The sequence below is a fragment of the Terrapene carolina genome, unplaced genomic scaffold (genome assembly GCF_002925995.2).
Source record: "Terrapene carolina triunguis isolate 2854851 unplaced genomic scaffold, T_m_triunguis-2.0 Scaffold33035, whole genome shotgun sequence".
Lineage (NCBI taxonomy): Eukaryota > Metazoa > Chordata > Testudines > Emydidae > Terrapene > Terrapene triunguis.
Genome location: NW_020697386.1, coordinates 1 through 6,580, shown reverse-complemented (window position 1 = coordinate 6,580; position 6,580 = coordinate 1). Strand labels below are relative to the sequence as shown.

The window sequence follows — 6,580 nt, the reverse complement described above, 5'->3', positions numbered from 1 at the left end:
GCCAACAGCATTTTATCCCATGGCAATATTGGGACTTTGTGTCTGTTAATGTGAGCCTGGCTGACACCAGTGTGTTTTTTGGTCATTAAAGTGGACTTTTTAGGGCATCCACCCACACTGGCTTGGCATGAGCCAACATTGACACAGCATAAGCATGACATGCGCCAAAACGGGTGCCTCGCAGCTTTGATATAAGCCAATGTGGGATTAGTGGGCACCCCATTGTCATTTTTAGGAGTGTGCGTGTGTGTCTGTATAGGGTGGAGGGGGGTTGCCCCATTGGCTTTGACAGGGCCACTGAGTCACAAACGGTCCCATTTTATAAAATAGCGGCTGTACCTTCGTGCCCTGCGAGGTGAATTTGACACACGTTTATATTTGGCAGGCAAGACTGACACGGGGTGTGGGGAGGAGCTAGTACCCCACAAAATAATGTGGGGGCTACTCGCTCATTGAACCGGCTTTTTTAAACCACGCAGCGGTTAAAAAAAATCGTTGGGGCAGGGAAAGGGCGGGAAAATTAGCAACCGCCTCTGGCGAGTAAATCCATATCTGCGCATGCGCCGCTGCTTCCGTGCGCTTCCCCCTCCCCTCGCAGCATTCCGGCGTCGCCCCCACTCCCTCCCGCTCGCACCCGCCAACGGTCGCGGCGCGCAAAAGCGTCTCCCTTCAGCGTCCCAAAGCGTTTCGCGCCGCCCGCCCTGCTTTGGTGTCCTGTTTGATGGGAGAGCGGGGAAGGAGCGTGGGACGTACCATTATAGAGAAAGGGGGAAAGGACTAGGAGGTGAGGTGGCGCAAAATCCATCTAGCTCTTGAGGGATAAAGACAAAAATTCACTACAAAATATTTTGACTAGAGGCTGGTGTCCCAAAATGCGCCAAAAAGGGTCTCAGCTTGCTGTTTACACAAAACAATCCCCTTCTGCGGAAATGGTTTGGTCCGAAAGTCCCTCCCCGGCTTCTCTGCACAACCACTGTAGGGGGAGGGGGCCATGACATGGGGGAGTGAGCGACCGCAGCGCCGCCTTCCCTGCCGACAAGCCCAGGCAGACCCGCGTGCTGCTGCTGAGCTAGCACCCAGGCCCCACGTCACCAGGGCACCCCCCCCCGGCTGCCCGACCCACGTCACCAGGGCACCCTCCCCCGCTGCCCGACCTGCCGCTGCCAGCCCCACGTCACCGGTGCACCCACTCCCTGACCTACGTCACCAGGGCACCCACGTGCCCTCTCCCTGACTCACGTCACCAGGGCACCCACCTGCCCGACCCATTTCAACAGGGCAGCCACGCGCCCGCTCCTGATCCACGTGAAAATGACACTAACACGTCCGCTCCCTGACCTGCATCAAAATGGCATCCACTGTTTCCCCATAAAGCCATGTCAAAATGGTACCCACTGCAACATTTTTCAAAGTGGTACCCAAGGCTTCCCCCACAAAAAGCCAAGTCAAACTGGCACCCATATGCCACCTCCAACCCATCTCAAAATGATACCAATGAGATTCCAATAAGAACTGTCAAAAAGAGACCCAACATCCCACCTCTCAACCCCTATCAAAATGGCACCCCCACAGGTTCCCCATAAAAGCCACATCAATATGGCACACTGAACCCAACTGCATCTCAAAATAGCACCCATGGTCTCCCCATAAAAAAACATGTCAAAATGGCACCCACACTGCCCTCTCAACCCACATCAAAACAGCACCTCTAGAATCCCAATAACAGGCATGTCAAAATGGTGCTCATCTGCGTGTTAGGGGCAATACATGAGCAACCATCTCTTTATTGACTCTCTATCCTGCCTCCTACACTGATGGGAGGTGCTGCTGCTGGAAGGGGCCAGCTTTGAACTTGTGACAGCTGGTGATTTAAGACTCCATTTCCCAGGATGCTAAAAGACATCCCTGTTTGTACTGGTCTCACCCCCCCCAGAATAACCATGCCATAAATCAAGTATCAGAGGGGTAGCCGTGTTAGTCTGAATCTGTAAAAAGCAACAGAGGGTCCTGTGGCACCTTTAAGACTAATAGAAGTATTGGGAGCATAAGCTTTCGTGGCAATTCCCCATGCCATAAAATAACTCCACATGGATTCAATCAACCACCCACCCTGCTAACTGCAAATCTTACCAGCTGGTTTGGGGGGGGGGGGGGTGTCAATACTGTTATATTTGGATTTAACTTGGTGGCTTGTACATTTCATAGCTTCTGTAGGCTGAGCTTATTGCACACATCAGGGACTCCCTGCATCCCTCCATTTCCCCCCTGCCAGCAGCTCTGTGTGCATCCCCATTCCCACTTACCCCCATGCCAAGATCCCCAAAGTTACCATGTGGCAGGGGTTCTGTATGCCCCTGTCAAGGCTCCTTCCCCACTCTGAACTTTAGGGTATAGATGTGGGGGCCTGCATGAAAACTTCTAAGCTTAACTACCAGCTTAGATCTGGTCCGCTGCCACCACTCCCAATGTGCTGATTCCCTTCCCTGGGTAGCCTTGAGAGACTCTTCACCAATTCCCTGGTGAATACAGATCCAAACCCCTTGGATCTTAAAACAAGGAGAAATTAACCATCCCCCCTCCTTTCTCCCACCAACTCCTGGTGGATCAAGATCCAACCCCTTGGATCTAAAAACAAGGAAAAATCAATCAGGTTCTTAAAAAGAAGGCTTTTAATTAAAGAAAAAAGTAAAAATCATCTCTGTAAAATCAGGATGGAAAATAACTTTACAGGGTAATCAAATTTAAAGAGCCCAGAGGACCCCCCTCTAGCCTTGGGTTCAAAGTTACAGCAAACAGAGGTAAACACCCTAGTAAAAGGTACATTTACAAGTTGAGAAAACAAAGATAAAACTAACACACCTTGCCTGGCTGTACTTACAAGTTTGAAATATGACAGGTTTCAGAGTAGCAGCCGTGTTAGTCTGTATCCGCAAAAATAACAGGAGTACTTGTGGCACCTAGAGACTAACAAATTTGCTTATGCTCTAATAAATTTGTTAGTCTCTAGGTGCCACAAGTACTCCTGTTATTTTTGAAATATGAGAGACTTGTTCAGAAAGATTTGGAGAGCCTGGATTGATGTCTGGTCCCTCTCAGTACCAAGAGCGAACTCTCCCCAAAAACAAAGAGCACAAACAAAAGCCTTCCCTCCACCAAGATTTGAAAGTATCTTGTCCCCTTATTGGTCCTTTGGGTCAGGTGTTAGCCAGGTTACCTGAGCTTCTTAACCCTTTACAGGTAAAAGGATTTTGGAGTCTCTGGCCAGGAGGGATTTTATAGTATTTTACACAGGAGGGCTGTTACCCTTCCCTTTATAGTTATGACAGCCCCCATTCCCACATCTCTCTATAGCAGGGTCCCCCAATCTCCCCCTGCAATTGCAGGGGCTGGATATGCCCCAATTCCCCATTCTCCGCCCCCACCTCAGGGGCTCTCTCTGCACCCTATACCCCTCTATGCCCCCTTCCCCCAAACCGGATTTCCCCCACTAGGTTCTGTGCACTCCCACTTCCCCTTCCCCCCCCCCATACCAGGGGCTGTGTGTGTGCCCCCACTTCCCCTCTCCCTATTATAGGTCTATGAGAAGCTATTTAGGGTGTCAAATGTTAAATTCTGGTGGTAGGACACACAAATGAGCTAGGGGCACTGTTATGGTGGAAAGGGTTAATGGCTTCCATCAACCAGTTCTTTAGTCTATAGACAATTGCAGAGTTGCTTGAAGCAGCAGCTGTGCTAAACAGCTGGCAAAGGCTCCATGTGTCCATCTGTCCCTCCTCCCATTTTCCCTTTTGGTTTTCCAATTTTCCCAAAAGTGAACAGGTTGCTGGCCCTCAGCACCTCAAATGTTCCCTGAAAAGTTGGAAATGATTGCCTGCAGTGTTCAAAAGTTATCACATTACATATGTACAGAAAAGCTATCAAACTGAGAGACCTTCACCCACAGTTAAAATGCAATCACGTTAAAAGAATAAAATTGCAACTTCTTCCATAATATGGAGTACAACAAAAAAAATTAAAAAATGGAGAATTACAAATTTTTAAGATTCATGCTGGTTTAATGTTAAATACATGATTTTGGGGAAATGCTTGTTTCTTGTGTTCAGCTGAACCCCCAAAAGCTAGTTCAAACTCTTGATGACCAAATGGCCCATGTTTTCTGGGATGGCCCTGGTTTTGAGGGTCCAGCTTGGCATCTCTGCTCATGACACTGAAAATTTGTCCTGACTTCAATATAACTCCCCCGGCTGTCTAAACTCAAAACCACATGTTGCTGAATTTGGTTCACATAGCATTGCCTCTCAGCTCCATCTCTCTCGCTGCCTCCCAGCTGTTCAGCACAACAGCTGCAAGATGTAGCAGGACTGCAGTGGTGGCCCCCAGCTCAATGGGGAAAGGATCTACATCTGTTTATTTGGGGTGAAGAGAAAACAGGATGATAGAGGATGCCAACATTCGAAGCACGAAATAAAGGTCTGAGCTGGTGTCAGAGGAGTGAGTGTGCACCTGTAGGGTCGGGGAGACATGGTTTAAATACATTTAGGTTAAGATTTTCAAATCTATGAGATTTGCCTGTTAAATTCCCATTATTTTTTTAAATGGGAACTGGGTGTCCAAATCCTGAGTGCATCTGAAAAATCTCAGCCTAACCTAAATGGTGTTGGTAGTAGAAAACAGATAGTGGACATGGTGGAGTCAATTCACGGAAGAGTGGAAAGTAATTTTGGACACAGCAGTAAATAGATCAATGTTAGTTAACCATCCTGATCCTCAGTTTTGTACAAGTCCATCGATACTAGTGACTAGGAGTTTTAAAAATACCTGGACAGATATTGTATCTCAGACATGAGATCAAGCCCTAACTCATTTCACAGAAAGGGCAACTGAAAATTGCAATGGATTAAAGATGGGATTTTCAAAGAAGCCTAAAGCAGCATGGCATCTAACTCCCTTAAATCTCCTGTGAAAATCCCAACTACAGCCACTACTGACCTGGGCTGAATTCAGACCAGTGGATTAGAGTTGAGAAAGCGCCATTTCCCCCTGTTCTACCACTGCCCTTTTGTACAAAAAACACCCAACTTTTACACATCCATTCAATCTAGTTTTATTATTTATCCTGTTTTTAGTATAGCCTTTCCTGGACATAACTTCAAAGAGTCCTTGTAATGCAGATTGGAGACAGGGCAAATCTTTTAATCTTCAGGCCCCAAATTCTCTCTTACAGTTGATGCTGGTGGAGAGAAAGATACATTTTCCTTTCCTTTAAGGCTCATCTCAAATCATCCCTGTAAAGATAAAGGTTCAAAGATGCAGAATGCAGCACACAGTTGCGTCTTGGAAACCTAGTTGGTGCAGTGAAGCTAACTCCTCCCAGCTGAGGCCAGCATAGCTCCTAGTGCCTCAGTGCAGGCAATCTTTCAGCTCACATTGAAAAATTACTATCTGGTTACTATAGCCCACTGCCTAAAGTTTACAGAGCAGGTTGTTTTTAAACCCCATTTCTGTCCCCAGAGTCCAGTCCCCTTCTGCCTCTTTGAGTGTCTGACCCCGCAAAATTCAGAAGGTGCTAACGGACGGCCAAACCCATCCAAAAGCACCCTGAGTGAAGAAAGGCCAAGCTTAATCTGCGATGACACAAAATCCCACTGCCCATGGCTTGTGGCAGCAAGAGGAACGGTCATCGCGGCCACTCTCCCTTAAATGAACAGCTCTGAGAGCAAGAGGATTCCCTAGAAAGAACACCCTGTGAATTTCCCCAAATAGCAAACCTTTACTAAGCAGTTACCCCAGTAAAGTTCTGCAGCAGGGAGTCCCCGTTCATATGTGCAGAAAGATATGGCTTTCTGAAAGCACCTGCAGCTTCAGGCACTGAAAGGCAGCCTGGCAATGTTTGGAAGATCAGTTCAGAGACTGTTTGTCACTGAATGAGGAATGCATGATGTACCCTATGCCAGACATTTGTTAACTGCTGGCAAACTATGTCTGCCATAGTACCCTATTTTTGTCCCATACCTCCTCCGATGGCGACATTGGCTGGGGGTACCAATTTGGGACCACACTAAGAAACTGGATGGATACGAACTTCCTGCAGCACTTACATCTGTGATTCCTATAAGGGATCCAGGGTGAGGGAGAAGCGAAACCAGCCAATCTTGTCTTCAGAGTTCTTGCACCTACAGAAGCAAAGAGGAATTATTTCCAGGTAATGACTTTTTTTTTTTTTTTTTTTTTTAAAAAGAGCACGCTACCAGCTACAGGGAAAACTCATTTCCTTGTATCTCTGTCCCTCCTTCATTTGCATAGAAACCGGATCCATGTTTCTGAAGAGGTCCCCTGGATCTGCTACTTATTCCCCTCACTGTCTGGGACTTTACATATGGTTGCATTGGAAACCATTAGAACATCAGTTTTCCCCCAAATCAGACTTCAGCTGCAGGTGTTTGTTTCATTAGTCTGCTCAGGGCATGTGTGTAATCAGGGTAGATCAGGTGAAACACGGACTGAACATGCGGTTCATCACAGCAGACCCCTCCTAGTCCTAAAAGTGGCAATGTGGTTGCCCCTCCCACACACAAACCAC

The 6,580-nt window shown here is 47.4% G+C and overlaps 1 long non-coding RNA gene and 2 other non-coding genes across 3 annotated transcripts; all 3 read right to left on the bottom strand.

The window, feature by feature from the left end:
• Window positions 1-5,088: 5,088 nt before the first annotated feature.
• On the bottom strand, window positions 5,089-6,571 carry LOC113409403. Its single transcript, XR_003370525.1, has 2 exons — window positions 6,099-6,571; window positions 5,089-5,285 (listed from the first exon to the last, which is right to left on the bottom strand). It is a non-coding gene; the product is annotated as an uncharacterized LOC113409403 (long non-coding RNA).
• LOC113409404 lies at window positions 5,536-5,683 on the bottom strand. The gene has a single exon (XR_003370526.1). It is a non-coding gene; the product is annotated as a small nucleolar RNA SNORA79 (small nucleolar RNA).
• On the bottom strand, window positions 6,451-6,528 carry LOC113409405. Its single transcript, XR_003370527.1, has one exon. It is a non-coding gene; the product is annotated as a small nucleolar RNA SNORD126 (small nucleolar RNA).
• Window positions 6,572-6,580: the final 9 nt, after the last annotated feature.